Source organism: Brachypodium distachyon, chromosome 4 (genome assembly GCF_000005505.3).
Source record: "Brachypodium distachyon strain Bd21 chromosome 4, Brachypodium_distachyon_v3.0, whole genome shotgun sequence".
Taxonomy (NCBI): Eukaryota; Viridiplantae; Streptophyta; class Magnoliopsida; order Poales; family Poaceae; genus Brachypodium; species Brachypodium distachyon.
Genome location: NC_016134.3, coordinates 19,721,684 through 19,740,846, shown reverse-complemented (window position 1 = coordinate 19,740,846; position 19,163 = coordinate 19,721,684).

Sequence of the window (19,163 nt, the reverse complement as noted above, 5' to 3'; positions counted from 1 at the left end):
TGTGGATCATTAGATGGACCATGATATCGAAGAATGATGGAGGGAAGAACATCTTGAGCTCGCACAGAATCTGTATCATACTATCCTTCAGTATCTGGCATCGTCTAACAATGATTGACTTCTGCGAGATGCTGTCAAAGAAGTCCGAAAGCTTCATGATTGTCTCCCTTATGTGCGGCTCCATGATACCTCTGATTGCGACTGGAAGTAACCGAGTGAGTATGACATGGTTGTCGTGAGACTTCATGCCAGATAGCTTGTGGCTCTTCATGTCAACTAGATGCTTGATGCTCGACGAGTAGTTCAATGGGACTTTAATGCCCTGCAGGCACTGGCACATCCTATGCAACTCATCTTTGTACGGGTTGTAACATGCAAGACGACACCGCGTGGTCACCGTCACGAAACCATTCTTGTCGGCTGCTGACACTTGATCTTTGCCCCACAACTCTTTCCTGATAGACATGATTTCCAGGTCCTTCTGTGCGTTGGGTCCATCTTTCGTCTTCTCTGGACTGTTCATCAGCAACCCCAGCACGCTGTCGCATACATTTTTCTCCACGTGCATGACATCTATGCTGTGGCGGCATTCTAAATGTGCCCAGTACTCCAGGTCCCAGAATACGGACCTCCTTTTCCACACGACGCCTTCAGGTTCCTTATATTTCTTCGCAGCAATCTTTCCGGAGACAACCTCAAGATCGTTCACAATTTCGAGGATTTGCATACCAGACTTCTCCTTCGGCGCTGTCCTGTGCTCCGTCTTCCCATTGAACCTTTCCTTGTCATCCCTCCAAGGGTCTTTAGCATCCAACCACTTTCAGTGGTCCATGTACACAATTTTGGATGAAGCGGGTAACTTCTCTGATGTCGTGTTTTCCCCGCACTTTGTACAGGCCTTGTACCCATGTGTCACCTGGCATGAAGTATTTTCATTCGCGGGGTAGTCATGCACGCAGGTCAGAAACGCTGCTCTCATCGTGAAGTACTCCCTCCTGTTTGCGTCCCAAACCAGTCTGCCGGGGTTCCAAAGCTGCTTCAGCTCATCCTTCACTAGTTGCAGATACACATCTAGGTCAGCTCCCGGCTGGTTTGGACCGTGTATGAGCATGCACATGTGGATGTATTTTCTCTTCATGATTAACCATGGAGGAAGGTTGTAGACAAACAAGATCACTGGCCATATGCTGTGCTTGTTGTTCATGTTTCCGAAAAGATTTATCCCGTCAGTGCTGAGACCGAGCCTCAAGTTTCTGGGCTCTGCCCCGAAATCCAGAAATGCCGTGTCGAAGTTTCTCCACTGAGTCCCATCGGCAGGATGTCTTAGAACCCCAGGTTCCTCCATACGGTAGTGCCCGTCAGGATCGAATGCAGGCTGCGCCAGATCGTGATGGACGAGATACCTCGCGTCCTTAATTTTTTGTATCCAACGTTCAACTCGGCCACCTGTCGTAAGATACCAGACAGTCTTTGCCGGCCTGGCTGATATGGACATGATCACCATGGATACGACCATTAGAACACTAATTGTTGGTGTATCTAATAACAATTATAATCAGGTGAATTCAATTACAAAATGTTTTCAATATGTTACTAGCAAAGAGGCGGAGCTACTATCTTGTGTAATCTTATTATGTAGGCATCTTATTTAACTTGACAAGTCCAAAGTGAAGATGAAGTGTGATAGCTTGCAAAGGGAGATTCAAAGTGAATCCTATCAAGTCTACTTTCTAACAAATCAAACGGCACATGATTCGGAGCTTGTTAGAGAAAGATATCACGAATTAAAGTTGAATCCGATTCGGGTCCGAACTGTCAGGAGACCCGAATTTGTTTTAATTTCCCAGGCCGCATACGGAGTCCAAATCAAGCAAACAAGTAGTTGTTGGAAAGGTAATTACAAGACCTTTCCAACGGATCTGGCCCCATCAAGAGATTCGACTTGTGCTGACCGTGGCGGACAAAACAAGCTGACGGATCTGTTTTTCTGTTTCCTAAAGAGTTGTAGTTTGTTAGGAAAGTTAGAGATAGAGTTGAATTTCGGCCTCCTTACTCAAGGTGGACGAAAATATCTCTCCCTCCTCCTTTATATACCCCATGAGCCCCCCTAAGGAGCCTTGGGTTTGATTAGATAAAGTTTAGCCATCTTTGCTACTTTCGTGTAATCGCGTGTGTCGGTTAGACCAGCTGTTTTACCGTCGTCAAGACTCCAACTTACCCTCTCGTTGAGACATTGGTTTGATATAGTATATTCACAATTTTAGATTGCATCTGCTATTTATCTTGTTCTTGCTTGTTCTTCGATTGCTTGCAGGAACAATGACCTTCATGGTCAGGTTGATCGTGCCCCCGCGGGATCAATAACCCTCTGGACTTGGTGTATCGATTGCTAAGGCGCCGCCTCCTAGGCCGTAGTCGGATTGTCAACGTCACCTCCTACCCAAATCGAGAGTTATCAATCTCATCGAAAGATCGGGCCACCCACACCCACATCACTGCCCTTCATCACTTCTTCCCCATCGTCTTCGCCAGCTCTGGCGTTTTTCTTCTTGTATCTTGATACACCGCATATGTGGCAGCTCTCAGGGTTCTCGTACTCTCCAATGTATACCATGCAGTCGTTTGGACATGAATGATGTTTCACGCAATCCAATCCGAGCGGGCATGTAATCTTCTTCGCCTCGTATGTGCTCTTGGGCAACTTGTTTGGCTGTGGAAAAACCGAAGCAAGGGAGCTCAACAAGCCCGTGAAGCCCTTGTCTGACCAGCATGATGCTGCCTTCAGCCTCGAAAGTTCGAGCGTCACTTCGAGCACGTTGTTTTCTTCGCCAGCTCCATCATACAAGGGTGTGTTTGCGTCCTCCAACAATTTTTTGAACTGAGCAGACTCTGCCTCATCTTCGGGGTCCTCCAGCTGCTCCCGTAGGTACGGGTCATCTAGCATTTCGGCAATCCTGCCATGTGGAGCTCCTTCACCTTCCACATTAGCCTCCTCATCGACCCTTGTTTCTTCCTCGGATTCGCCAGATCATACCACAGGACATCATCATCTTCGCTACCGCTACCGACATCAACCGCATCCTCCCCGTGACTAGTCTAGCGAGAATAACCATCGACAAAACCCGATGCGAGCACGTGCATCTGAACATCTTCAGGCTTCATCATGTATGTGTTTCCACATTTGCGACATGGGCAACGCATCATGAAAAGTCCTTTTCGTTCCATATCACCTTCGCGACTCCAAAAAAGACCGTCCATTCAGTTATCCATCGAGCATTGATTCTTTCCTTGGCGTACATGCAAGAACGGTCCTTCGATCTACAACACAATACACAAAAAAACAAAAAAGCAAAATAGTTAGCCTAATCACTGACAAGGAGATTAAGGTGCTAATTAACCGGAGCTAACTAAAATTTTGAAATTAGAGACATTCGGAGAGAAATTGGAGGCCGGCGAGAAAGATCGGGAGGGGGAGAGAGCTCGCAAGCGAGAGGGAAGCTCCGGGCGACGACGAGAAGGCCGCATTTCGTCCTGCGGTCGCGGAGCTCAAAAATTTGAAATTGGGAAAATTCGGAGAGAAATTGGAGGCCGGCGAGAGAGATCGGGGTGGAGAGAGACATCGGGAGGGAGAGGGAAGCTTAGGGCTCAAAGATCGGAGCTCGGCGGCCATGGAGGCGGCGTCGCCGGCGCGGGGGGGGGGGGGGGGGGAGGAGGGCGTACCTGGGGTGCTCGCCGGCGGCCATGGCGCGGTCGGGCGGCACCTCGCCGTCGCCGGAGAGGAAGGGGCCGCAGCTGGTCCGTTACGACGCGCGGCGCGACTAGTTGCGGCTCCGCCCAGCGTATTTAGAACGCGAGTAACATCAGTGTCGGTCGAGGTTTTCACGACCATTACTGATAATCGTGTACACATCAGGAACGGTCGAGCTAGGCCGACCGTTACTGATGCATGGTTCATCAGTGGCGGTCGCCCCATAAACGACCGCCACTGATGTTACTCACGAGCTATGAGTGTACATCAGTGGCGGTCGTTTTTCGCGACCGCCACTGATGTGTCGCTGGCCGGCGACAAGCGGTGCCCGCTCGGTTCATCAGTAACGGTCGTGGCCGCGACCGACACTGATGTTCTTCATCAGTAACGGTCGCGCCGGACCCGTTACTGATGTGACGTTGCATATAGACCGTTTTGTAGTAGTGAAGGGGTGTGCTTTGAATAATGTACTCCCTCTGATCTATTAGAAGTGTCGTTGTTTTAGTAAAACTTTATACTAAATCATAGTTATTATGCATCAGAGGGAGTATGTTTTTTTTAGATACTTGTTTCCCCATTCCTAAATATAAGATGTTTTAAGTTTGCCTTAAGTCAATATTTTAAAGTTTGACCAAGTTTATATAAAAATCTATCAATATCTATATCTCTAAATTACCTAATGTTCTTAAAGCCGTCATGATATATATAAATTTCTACACTACTTATTTAATATTTTAGATATTAATAGATTTTCTTATATAAGATTGGTTAAACTTTAAAATGTTTGACTTAAGAAAAAGATAGAGCATCTTGCATTCAGAAATGAAGGTAGTAATATTTAGTTCATTTTTTCTAAAGTTAAACAAACAATAACAATCTTTAAAATACAATAGTTTGAACGAAACTATATCAGTAAAAAAACTCCTTACACCTCCTTTTAGGCATGCGACGTCCTTCTTACGACATTTTGCTTCGGAGAAAGCATGGTTATCATTGGCATAGTGTATGTTAGTGCTTCAACGCTTCTGATGTTGTGTTAATGGTAACGCTAGCATCTCAAGATTATGCGTGATCAGCTCATTTGGCCATATAATTTTGGGAATCATTTTAGATTTCAGAAACCAACTTATTTGGCTAGCACGAAATTGGGTACGTGCATTCAATATGAAATTCTATGGAATCTAATATGTTTACCCAATCTGGAGTTTTCTCTAAAAGGCATAGTTCCTCTAGATTTGTCTCTCATTCTACAAATCCGCATGACAAGCAAACATGGTTTTTGAATGTGAAAATAAAAAAAGAACAAAATAAACCCTATAAAAAATCATTTCATTTATCCCGGATGACATAAAATGAGTGCTACCAAACAAGCTAAAAGTTCATTCTCCAAGGGTTAGATCAGCTTTCAGAGAAGTTAGGAAAATAAGCTTTGCTTTTTGTAAGCATAAATGACTTTTGACTGGTACTATTTTAATTTACTTTGGCGATATTCTAAAAGTAGTACACCCTCCGTTTAACAAAGGATGTCTCAACTTTGACTAAATTTGAATGCATCTATACACTAAGTCATGTCTATATACATCCAAATTTTCACAAATTTGAGACATCTTGCTTTCAGTTTTGCTTTCAAAGACCTATTCGCGAGAAACACAATATTGTTTTGGGGCATCTAGTTTTGAAGTTATAAGTTAGCAAAAAATCACAATACGCAAGCAACACTTTTAAAACGATATGTGATAAGGGGTGGCACGATCTTCTCAAACAGCAACGTGGATAACTTGTATGATTTTACAAATCTTCCGGCTGTTCATCCGTCGCCGCACAACGAACTTGCAACCCAATGGAAATTCGCAACACCACACACTTGCGCAGTAGTCTGCCAACCACAAGCGGTTTCGCAATCTTCCAATTCCAGCGGAACGACAGATTACACTCGAAATTTCAGTAGATAACAAACACCCTATCGAAACGAATATGGTGTATAGGATTCCAGATGAATGCTTCTCGCAATCAACAAGAGTCTCGAAAATAGCTAAAACGTGATCTAACCCTAACACTAGGCGTACCCTTTGTATATATAGGCGAGGGGCAGCCCAAACACACAAACAGACTCAGACTCGGACTCAAACTTGGTTCGACTCAAACTCATACAACCAATCCGAATAGGACTTGGCTTAAACAAGGACTCGCAGGTCCGGGCGCCCCTTAGACGTGTCGGGCTCATCGTAGGCTGTCCTGGTGCGCCTCATACTCGTACTCAACTTGTGGTGGGCAGATCATTCTTGTCATTGGCTGCCCATTGCACACGAGTTGCTCTTCTAGCGATTTGTATCCTCCATCTTCATTTGTGGTGCTCCTGCCTCTCTCTCCTCCCTCGCGCATATCTTGATGTTGGATAACAGCACATGATGATCCTCGCACGCGGCCTCCTCTCCTCCATGATCCACGGTTGCCTCAGCCTCAAATCTGATTACACAAAGATACAAAGACTTAGGCGGTATAAAATTCTCATCAATATAAACATTAGGTGCAGCTAGAAGTGAGTTCACCTGTTGTTCTAATAACTTGGCAGGTGCTCGTTTAATTGGTCCAATGCGTAGATCATTGGGTTTATCTTGAACAGCAAGATCATCATTAGGCAAAGATGAAAAAGGACTTGGGATGCCCTCATCATTCTCCCTCTCTTCAAAAAGTGTCGACCTCGACGCTCCAAGGTTTTCTCCATCATATGGCGTCAAATCAGAAACGTTGAACGAATTACTCACGCCAAACTTATCGGTTGGAAGATCTATCTTGTAAGTATTATCATTGATCTTGGCAAGCACCTTGTATGGTCCATCTCCTCGTGGCAGCAACTTTGACTTACGTTGTTTAGGAAATCTATCCTGGCGAAAATGAACCCATACCAGATCGCTAGGCTGAAAGAGCACTTCTTTTCGCTTTGTATTGACACGTGCAACATTGTACTTGCCCTTCTTATCTATTGCTTCTTTAGTCTTCTCATGCATCTTCCGAACAAAATCAGCACGCTTGGACGCCTCCATATTCACACGCTCTTGACTTGGAAGTGGCAGCAAATCAAGTGGCGTAATGGGTTTGAAACCATATACCACCTCAAAAGGACAAAGTTGCTTTGTTGAATGTACCGTCCTGTTATATGCAAATTCTACATGCGGCAAACACTCCTCCCATGCACGCAGGTTCTTCTTGATCATTGATCGCATCAACATTGAAAGTGTGCGATTCACCACATCTGTTGGGCCATCGGTTTGGGGATGACAAGTAGTGCTGAACAACAACTTCATTCCTAGCTTTCCCCAAAGCATCTTCCAAAAGTAGCTCATGAACTTCACGTCACGGTCAGAAACAATCGTCCTTGGTACACCATGCAATCTCACGAAGTCCCTCAAAACAGATTAGCAATATGCGACGCATGTTGCTCTTGTGGCAGGAAATAAAATGCGCCATCTTAGAAAAACGATCCACTGCCACAAATATTGAATCATGTCCTCTCCTGGTCCTAGGCAATGCCAACACAAAATCCATGCTAATATCTTCCCATGGAACACTAGGGGCAGGAAGAGGAGTATACAAACCGTGAGGCTTCAGCTTGGACTCGGCCTTATGACAAGTAATCCACCTTTTGACAAACCTGTCCACATCACGCCTCATCTTTGCCCAATAAATTTTTTCATTAAGCATAAGCAAAGTCTTTTCACGTCCAAAGTGACCCATCAAGCCGCCAGCATGTGATTCCTGCAGCAATAACAAACGCACGGACGACTCGGGTACACAAAGTTTGTTAGCTCGAAACAAAAACCCATCATGTGTATGAAACTTATCCCATCCTTTCCCATCCTTATAAAGATTGTAAGGTGCAGCAAAGTCACGATCAGAAGTATATAAATCACGTAAACTCTCTAATCCAGGAACTTTAACATCCAATTGATTCAAAAGTACAACTTTCCTAGAAAGAGCATCATCTACAATGTTTTCTTTACCCTTTTTATACGTAATAATGTAAGGAAAAGATTCAATAAATTCCATCCACTTAGCATGTCGTCGCTTCAACTTAGCTTGGCCTTTCAAATACTTTAAAGCCTCATGATCAGAATGTATAAGGAACTCTTTATGCTATAAATAATGTTGCCAAACTTCAAGAACACGAACAAGAGCACATAATTGTTTGTCATAAACAGGATAGTTCAATTGTGCACCATTCAATTTCTCACTAAAAAATGCAATCGGACGACCCTCTTGCATAAAAAACCCACCAATACCTATTCCACTAACATCACACTCAATCTCAAATTGTTTAGCGAAATTAGGTAAAACGAGCAAAGGTGCAACGGTTAAATGATTCTTTAATTAATCAAAAGCATTATCTTGCGTCGGTCCCCAAACAAAATCAACACCCGTTTTAGTTAGTTCATTCAATGGGGCGGCAATGGTGCTGAAATCTTTCACAAATCATCTATAAAAACCAGCAAGGTCATGAAAACTTCTAGCTTGACTAACATTGACAGGAGTAGGCCAATTTTTAATTGCTTCAGTTTTAGATTCATCAACCTCAACCCCATGGGCAGAAACAACATAACCCAAGAAAATGACCAATCTTTGCAAAATGTGCACTTTCCCATGTTACCAAATAATTTAGCATCACGCAACACTTGCAAGACTTGTGTAATATGATCAACATGTTCAGATTCGGTGCGGCTGTAAATTAGTTTATCATCAAAATACACAACCACAAATTTGCCTATGAAATGCCTTAAAACATGATTCATTAAACGCATGAAATTACTAGGTGCATTAGTTAACCCAAAAGTCACGACTAACCACTCATATAAACCGAATTTAGTTTTAAAGGCTGTTTTCCACTCATCCCCTTCTTTCATCCTAATTTGATGGTATCCACTACGCAAATCAATTTTAGAGAATATAGCAGCACCACTCAACTCGTCTAACATATCTTCTAAACGCGGAATAGGATGACGGTATCGAATAGAGATGTTATTAATTGTTGTACTATCTACACACATGCGCCAAGTCCCATCTTTCTTAGGCAGTAAAATAACAGGAACAACACAAGGACTTAAGCTTACGCGAATATAACCTTTGTCAAGAAGCGCTTGTACTTGTTTCTGAATTTCTTTCGTCTCGTCGGGGTTCGTACGGTATGGTGGACGATTGGGCAGCGACGCTCCTGGAATCAAGTCAATTTGTTGCTCAATCCCTCTCAATGGTGGCAAACCAGCGGGGACTTCATCCGGAAACACATCGCTGAATTCCTGCAAAACATGAGAAACACTTATAGGCAGCGGGGTTATCTCGTTAGTAGAACGAAGGACACCTTTGCACATAAGCACAAAAGGCTCCAAAGTAGGATCCTTGCTGAACTCTCTCAAATCTGATTTGGTGGCTAGCATTACTAAGGAATTCTCTACCTCACCGTTCTGTTTACCACTCGAATTTGGCTTGTGGCACTCACTCACCGAAAGTGGAGTCACTCGCCTATCTAATCTCTCACTCTCATTCTCACGATTTACTTCTACTTTTTGGCGAGATTCATTAACAATCTGTTGTGGTGTCATCGGACGCAATATCACCTCCTTGCCATGCCAATGGAGACTATAAGTGTTACCTCTCCCATCGTGACAAACATCTCTATCGGATTGCCACGGGCGTCCCAACAGCAAATGACACACGGTCATTGGAACCACATCACACTCAGCGGTGTCCTTATATGGTCCAATCTGAAACTCAACACGCACCATGTGGCTAATCTTCATCTCGCCGTGATCACTAAGCCACTGAATATAGTATGGATTGGGGTGCGGTAAATACTTCAACTTCAGTTTCGTGCAAAGCTCCTTACTAGCTAGATTGTGACAACTTCCTCCATCAATAATCACCTTGCACACCTTGCGTGTCCCACAATGGCCTTGGTTTGAAACAAATTGCAACGCTGCTCCTCGGCCGAGCTAGGTACCACACTCAAAACTTTAGGCGTACAAACTATGGTTGGAAGATGTGTAGCATCAGCATAAACAGTAGCATGGGGATCCTCCTGATCTTCCTCAAAAACAGATTCGGGATCAACCTCATCACTGGACTCATATTCACCGGTTTCTTCATTCGCAAGCATAATCGTCTTATTCGGGCAATCTCGTTGGATATGGCCTCGTCTGCAGCAGGTATGGCAAATGATATCCTTGTTACGAGCTGTAGAATTAGAGGACGACGCAGAACTAGCAGTGGGCTGCACCGGCTTCTTGGCATTAGAAACAGCAATCTCGGGCTTGGTATTGAAAGTGCCACGTGAACCGGATGCCGTACTAGGAGTAGACGCGCTGCTCACTGTCCGTGGTGTAAAACGACCCTTGGCATCGGTAGTACGTGCAGCAAACTTCGCATTCTCCGCCAACTGAGCCTCCGCGTCACGTGCTTGATGCAACAACTCCGTGATATCATGGTATTGGTAATGCCGGACAATGCGTTTGACATTGGAGTGCAGACCAGAAAGGAAACACTGCATTGTTTGTTTGGCATCTTCACGCACGCGGGCACGCTGTATAATAAGCTCCATCTCCTGATGATAGTCATCCACGGACATGGTACCTTTCTTCAAATTTTGCAACTTATCATAAAGAGAACGGATGTAGTTGCGTGGAATAAAACGGTCACGCATCTCTCGCTTCATGGACAACCAAGTAACAATAGCGGGCAATCCTTCCTTCGCCCTGGTTTGCACAAGGTTCTCCCACCATAGCAAAGCATAACCATCAAATTCAGAGGACGCCAACTTGATCTTTCTATCTTCGGTGTACTCATGCATGCGCCACAACTTTTCAACCTTCAGCTCCCAATTGAGATACTCTTCAACATCAGTGGAGCCTTCAAACTTTGTAATCTTAAACTTGGGCCTGCCCAAGCCATCCTCATCACGATGGTGTGGCTGCCTGAAATCACCGTCAACATCACGATGAGTAAATCCACGACCATGCGGACCACCACCACGACCACCCATCCCGCGACCATTGGGAATGTCATGGTGCACTCGGCGATCACGATTGTCTTGCTGAAACCGTTCACGCCGACCACCATCATCATTACGATGTGCCTCCTCACGACCATGGACACTCTCGACATCACCTTGCAACCCTTCCAATGTGGTTTGAATAGCACCAATGGACCGCTGTAGCGCATCAGCCGACTGCTGCAACGTCATGATAGATTGATGCGTGTCATTCACGGTCTTCTCGGTATTGTCCACTTTCAGCTCCATGTTCTGCACTTGCTCTGCAAGGGGATCAATTTGGAGGCCGAGTTGACGCTGAAAGTGCATACGAAGCGCCTCATATTGATAGAACTGCACCGGGGTTGTAGGATCTTGCTTCTTCTCCACATCGTACTGATCAGCGTCTGTAGACATCATAGACACAAAAAGAGCAGCAACCAAGTGTATATATATAGGTGGAAACTCTCAACTCACTCAAAACTGAAAATAACGAGGTATCTTACCGTTCCGAAGTGAATTGAAAAAGCTAGTTACCGCTGCGGTGGTTGAAACGCACGTGTGTGTGATCAAGCGAATTTTATGGGTCAAGACTATCACGCGACAACTAAGGTGTATAAAGTGGAGCTTGGTTGGGATACCTAACAACACCAAATTTACAAGGCCTAGTGCTGATCGTATGACTCGACTCACACGGGAAACACACGCGGTGGAGATAATTGGGACAAATGCAACTATATGGAAGAGCTGAATATATGATATATGTCGGAGATAATCTCGTGTTGCAATGCACAAGAAGAGACACTAGGAAAAGGTGAAAAGAAACGGGCACAAGATTGCTCAAATGTTAACTGAAAACAGGAAAGATGACAAAAGACTAGAGTGATGCCCTCGTCAATATGCATTTGGGCCGGACGGTTTTCGTTGCTCGGGGATAGTATGCGTTGTGTTCCAGGCTGCCCAAAGTCTGTAACAGGCCATAACAGATGGACACATCCTACAGGCCGAGTGGACCGTTGCCTAGCTAAGATTTTTGAAATAAATTATAGCCCACCGTACCTTTGAAGCAACTCATAAAGTCAGTTGGCTATTAGTGCTGACAAATCACAGTCAAAGCCTATAACTTATGAAGTCCAAGACACCTGGCGGCTGGTGCAGTGGCTAATTTTTTTAAAATAATACATTTTTTTCATCAAATTTAAAAATAATATGCAGTTTGAGAAATTTTCAGAAATAACACAGCCTCGGCTTGGGCCAACCCGACAGGCACTAGTCGGCCTGGCCCAAGCTGACATGCCTCTCTCGGCCTCGAGCAGGCCGACCACAGGCCGCGCGCGCTGGGGTAGGAACTAATCCAAACCGACTGCCCCTATCGGCGTCGATGAAGCCGACTAGGCCATGTTCATGTGCATGTGTAGTAGGCCAGTAGCTATGCTTATTTCCGTATATAATATATGTATGTCCCATGCAACAATACATAAATGTATGTATCTCTTCCGCACGCGTACGTCCAATCCAAACCAGTATGGTAAGAGTAGCTGCATGTATTGGGCCTTGTAGAAGTCTAGCGATCGATCATGAGCAGTTGGCATCGTATCGTATTTTTGCCGAGCAGACGAGCATAAGCAGCTAACATCGCATCGTATTCTCGTCATCATCATCGCTGCCTGCCAGCGGAAGGCAAACATATGCTTCGTCACCGCGAGCATGCGACGGGGCAGCAGCTTACACGGAGCGGCGACATTTTTCTCGGTCTTTCATTGAATTGAATTGAAATTATCGCAAAATTGTTCCAATGCCGTTTTTTTTCTTCCCAAATTCAATACTACTATTATGTTTGAGGTAAAAATTGCTGGTTAGAACTTATATTGGGATAGGTTTATACGTTGGACCACCTTGTCTCAAAAACCTAGATCCGCACGAGTACGTCCAAAGTACTTATCAGCTTGGGCCAAGCTGGTAAGTATGCATCTTCCACCATTTATTTTTTCTCTATTCTTTCAGCCTAAAATCCTCCCGGGACAAGCCCCAGTCCAGTCGGTCTGCATGCAGCTACTCTTACCATGCTGGTTTGGATTGGACGTATGCGTGCGGAAGAAGATACATACATTTATGTATTGTCAAGATCAGCAAAATAATATATAGAAAGCTCATAGCTGGCTCGACCAAGCAGTACACGTGCAAGTACGTAGACAGGCAAACAAGCAAATTGTTGAATATAAAAATATCTTTCCACTAATTTGAGCTAGACATGCATGCATGGGGCATACATATATTATATACGGAAATAAGCATGGCTACTAGCCTACTACACATGCACACGAACGTGCGTACCTGCTGCATGCCGAACATGGCCTGGTTGGCGTCATCGACGCCGATAGGGGCAGTCGGCTTGGATTAGTTTCTGCCCCAGCACGCACGGCCTGTGGTCGGCCTGCTCGAGGCCGAGAGAGGCCTGTCGGCTTGGACCAGGCCGACTAGTTGATATGGACATGCTAACCATGAATACGACTTTTGGTACCCTCAATAAGGAGTGCTTTTGGAAAGTGTTTCATCATAGATCGAATTTTGTTTAGAGATCAAGTTGTTTGGAAAGTTGAAAAAAAAAGAAAGGAAAGAAAAAAAAGGAAAGAAAGAAAGAAAAGAAAAACAAAAAAAAAAGAGAAAGATTTCGAGTCAGTTTCGGACCCGAGTCCGAGTAGAATTTTAGTTTCGGGTGGGTTTGACCCATGTTCAGTAAAACGGGCGTATTTTTTGCGTACTAACTCGGATTTGGACGTTCTTGGACTTTTTGGAAAGCTCACGACGAGGCGCATCAGGAAATATCCAAGGCAACTTTGACCCTCAAATTCGGTTTGTAAGGTGGACTTTTGGAGCTTCCAAGTTTCTGCATCCGTTTTCCGGTGTCGCTGCAGCCCGGTGTTTCTCAGTTTTCTCCACCGTCCGACATCCGTTTTGAGTGATCTTGCCCTTGCTGGAAAGCTTGTGTCGATACCCTTCTAACCCATATTTTTCCATATTTTTCTGAATTTTTCTTACTGCAGCCTTTGCTGTTCTTGGACAGCCCGACGTACAGTTTTCCGGTCCTTCTTTTGCGTGAGTTTCTGGGGTTAAAAAAGAAAAAGAGAAGAAGAAGAAAAGAATAAAAAGCCAAACAGAAGGCCACAAAAAAAAGAAAAAGAAAAAAATCCCAGGGATTTACTTGTTGTGCCATCTTTCTATCCTACCTTCTTCAGTATCTAGGCTTAGATTATTTCTGTAATTCGTTCTTATCGACTCCAGCAGCTAGAACTAGCATTATTGAGCATATTTTCAACTTTGCATTGCTGATTTGATTATTTGCTATTCCTTGCTACTCACAAAAGCCTCCAAGCTCCACAGATTCTACACCTAGGTTGGTTTGTTACCGAGGCATCGATACATTTAATATTCGGAGGGCTGGGTCACGCCGCTGGCCATCACCTTCCTGTTTTGCATGGTAAGAACTTGTAAGAACTTGATTTTTAGCTTGAGAGTTGAGCGACTTGTAGCCACATCCTAGTAGTTGATAGGAACATATTACTGTGATTTGTTTCTTGTTTTCTACTAACCATGACATGACTTACACGAAGCATGGCAACTAGACCGATGCTATCCCGTGACCGCGATGAGTGCTTTTCATCACGGCCATCCTCCACGTCTCTTGTTGATAATGCCACGACAACAGTACGAAACAATCCTTCTAATACAATTAAATTGTGTGTACCTTTCTTTGAGGGGGGAAATGATGCTGAAACGTATATAGATTGGGAGCTAGCTTTAACTGAACGATTCACATGCTTCCATGTACTAGATAGTCGTAAGGTCCAAATTGCTAGTAGTAAATTTCGTTTTGATGCATTATCATGGTGGTGTGAGATAGTTAGAGAAAACAAAATACCTCACACTTGGATTGATATGAAGAAAATCATGAGAGAAAAATATGTTCCTCCAAGTTATGCTTATGAGTTGCGTTCCAAATTACGACGTTTGACACAAGATGATAAAACTGTTGATGATTACTACCATGAGTTCCAAATTTTAACCTTGCGATCTGATTTAGATGAAACCGAACAAAGAAAAATGGATAGGTTTTATTGTGGGCTTAACTTTGATATTTCTTACATAATTGAATACGGAAAATACGACTCTCTATTGTGTTTGCTTAATCTTGCTCGTGAAGCGGAGAGGAAATTGGAGAGAAAGTGTACAAGAAACGTGTTGAGCCTACAAGGTAATGATAAAGATGATTGTGTTGCTGAACAAAATATGACATGTGATGAAATAAATGAGATACCCGTTTAATTTTCTGCACCATGTGAAATTGTTGATTTACATGCTGATTTGAGTACTTTTGGGCATGAATTTTGTGAGCACCGAGTAGTACAGGAATAGATTCTTATTCTGTGTTGTTGTACGATTTGTGCATACCTTATCACGAACTTTATCCATTAACTGATCTTTGGATTGTCCACTGGCATATGTGCTCTTCAATTCATTGTAGCAAGCATTGAACTTTGAGACCTTCGCTGTATTCTTGGTCCAGTGGTTTTTCCTTTTTAAGTGTGCACATCGAACCAAGAAATCCTGCGATGTTGGTAATGCAATCGACGAATCTTACAAGACAGAGATTGTTTCCCAGGAGCTAAACAATGTTCAATTAAAAGGCTTATAATTGTCTTCTCTAAATATTGTTCATCTGGCAATCCTATCCATACATTTCTTGTTCTGAAAAAGTATACATATTTTTAGTTTTCTTTTTCGGCAAAATATTTTACCTTTGAGTATTCCGGACTCGTGTCACAGACAAGCTACAAAAATACTCCCTCTGATCCACTTATTATGCATCGGAGGGAGTAGATGCAAGTGTTGTGGTTGATGTTCATGGAAGACCAAAATTCGGTTGGATCCAACCTCCAGTTGTTAACTTCTTATTTATTTATTTATTTATTTATTTATTTAGTTGTTAGTATCAAATGATATCTATCTGTTTGACATATCCATTCATCACATATCCATTCATCTTGGTGGCTTAGGGTGTGTTTGGTTACTTGTGGGCAGCATCGCACCTCACAGCCTGGTTGAGTGTGGCCTGGGTGAGCAAATGCAAGAAAGAGGGAAGAAGAGTGTTCGTTTGTTTGGTGTGGCATGCATCTCATCTCCATCTCCGACTGCCCCGTCATCTCCCTGTCCATGCGCAAACGAACCATCACCGCAGTGAGGAGTAGCGGGGGGAGACGGGAAACGAGGCGACGGTGGCGGGAGACGGGGAACGGGGCGGCAATGGAGAACGGGAACACAACGCCTGCACGAGGGGAAACGCTTGATTCGTTTTTTTTAGAAAGCAGTCGCCACTTTATTGGTTAGCTAAGATAACAGGGATACAAATAGGCTCCGGCGACTCCACAAGCCAAACATATCGGCCAACCTGTCGGGAGGTTGAAGCACGAGCCAGGTTATGCGCTTCCACATTTGAAACTCTCTTCTCATGCACAAAACTCACAGATGAAAAGCGAGTCTACTGGCTCTTAATCTCCTAGTGGACGAGTGTGAAACGCCCCAGGTTCTTCCCTTCAGAGCGGTGATAACTTCCAGGCAATCAGACGCAACTCGGATATGGGTCACCTGGAGATCCTCCGCCAATGACAGAGCTTCCCTGCACGCGAGTGCTTCCAAGGTTCCCGGGTCAGCAATGCCGGCGATCACCAGGGCAGAAGCTCCAAGGAAACGGCCGCCCGCATCCCGGCAGACAGCTGCAATTGCACCAGAGCTAGATTGTTTTGCGACAGCCGCATCGACGTTGATCTTGACATGGAGAGCTGGTGGAGGGATCCATCGAGCAGCCGGCGGTGGCAGGCGCGGCCGAACTGTCTGTACCTGGTTCATCGATGTGATCTCCAGGTCATGGATGAAGGTTTCGATGAACGAGTGCGTCGAGAGAGGGCTCTGAAATTGGTCTTCATGAAGAACCTTCCTTTGAGCATACCAGTTCACCCAAAGCGTCACGAAGCATCGAATCAACTCATCATGAGGTAGTGACTCGATCATCGCAAAAATCCATTGGATAGGATCAGGCTCCGCTGTCTTCTCTAGGTGTTCGCGCAGAGCCTCCGGCGCAAGCGCCCAAATGCATCTGCTCATGGTGCAGTCGATAAGAGAATGCCGCCATGAGTCCAGCTCGCCACAGACACCGCAGCAGCTGGACGTGGCCATGCCATGATGGTGGCGAACATCATCCATAGGTAATGACGTGTGTGCCAAGCGCCACAGGAAGACACGCAGCTTTGAGGGAATACGAACTTTCCACATAGCTGTCCAGCTTTTCTCCGTAGCAGATTGGTTAGAGATCGAGGCACGATCATCCAACCATGCCTCCCTTCTTTGCTTGGTGCTGACGAGCATACGGTAGGCAGATCATACAGAGAACAATCTCGTCTTCTCAAAATTCCACGCCCAAAAATCATCAGCATTACGGGTATAGATGGGGATAGACTAAATTATTTCCACATCCATCGGCAGGAAAAATTCCTCAAGTTTCCCACGATTCCAGGAAGCAGACGTGCTGCCAATGAAATCAGAAATAGCACAAGGAGCATCGTCCCTCGGGCAAGCAATCGGCCTCATCAACGAATCGTGAGGAATCCAATTGTCGTTCCAAGCATGAGTACTCTCTCCATTGCCTATCCGCCTGATCAGGCCTTGCTTGAGCACATCACGGCCATCAATGATCGCCCGCCAGATTTGTGATGGATGCGCGCCGAGACCGGCTGTCAGGATGTCATCCTGGGGGAAGTAGACCGCCTTGAATTCTTGCACTCAGCGTTTCCGGGCTTTGCATCAACCTCCATGCTTGTTTCGCTAGCATACATAAATTAAACAGCTCGATGTCACGGAACCCCAGGCCTCCGGCAAATTTTGGCGAGCACATGTCCTCCCATGAGACCCAGCATGTCTTGCGCTTCCCCTCTTTGCTTCCCCAATCCGAAGCAGACCATTTATGTGTAAGCATAAACCTCTCGGCAAGCGAAAGCTTGCCATTGAGTAAGTAGGTATAGCTTGGGCGACAGATTTGATCAGAATTTCCTTCCCGCCCGACGAGAGTGTGTGTTCCATCCATCCCTGGACCCGTTTCCATACTCTGTCTTTCAAATACTTGAACGCTCCATTGGTCGAGCGTCCCACATCAGATGGCATCCCCAGGTACTTTTCACTCAGAGATTCATTGTGAACTTGCAGAGTATTTTTCATCTCACCCCGGACGGCCTCTGGGCAGTCCTTCGAGAAGAAAACAGAACACTCATCAAGGTTTGTTCTTTGACCCGAGGCTTGGCAATAGGTATCGAGCACCATCGCAGCTTCAGCCGCCTCCTCCGGACTCGCTTTCACAAACAGCAGGCTATCATCAGCAAAGAGTAAGTGGTTGACCGCCGGGGCAGAGCTAGCCACCGTTAAACCTTGGAGACTTGATGATTCAACAGAACTTCGGGATTTCAGGAGGCACGAGAGGCCCTCTGCTGCTAGTAAAAACAGGTACGGAGAGATGGGATCTCCTTGGCGAATCCCCCTCGTCGGTTTGAAAGGAGGGAGGGGGGAACCATTAAACAACACCGCAAAGGATACCTCGACACCATTCTCATGATCAGAGCTGCCCAGCCAGCGCTGAATCCAAGCTTGGTCATGATCGCCTGCAAGTATGACCACTCAACTCGGTCATAGGCCTTCCGCATATCATGTTTCAGTGCGCACTGGCGATGCTTAATTGCAGTATTGCGCTTCATGAAATGCAGACATTCATAAGCCGTAATGATGTTGTCCGTGATTAGTCGTCCCTGCACAAAGGCAGACTGCTCCTGTGATATAATCTTAGGGAGAATCTTTTTCAAACAGTTAGCAAGCACATTTGAAGCAATTTTATAAAAAACATTGCAAAGACTTATAGATCTAAACTGACCTAGTTCAGAAGGGCTTGCCACTTTCGGAATTAAGACAATAAAAGTCTCATTTATTACCTCCGGGTCATCCTCGCCCATGAGAATGTGAAGGACAACCGCAGTCACCTCTGCCCCACACAGCTCCTAGTTGCGCTGGAAAAACTGTGCGGGGAAGCCATCAGGCCCTGGGGCCTTAGTCGGAAACATCTGCAATAGAGCTTCCTTCACTTCTATCGCCGTGAACGGAGCAGTAAGATCTGCATTCATGGCGTCGGTCACCTTCCGGGGCACCGTATCAAGCACCGCCTCCATATTATGTGTGCCTTCGGACGTGTACAAATTCGCATAGAATTCCCGGGCCATCTCACTCATCTCCCCAAGGTTAGAGCACGTCGTACCATCCTCGCGCCGAAGATTAATAATTTTGTTCTTCGTTTTCCGCTTGCTG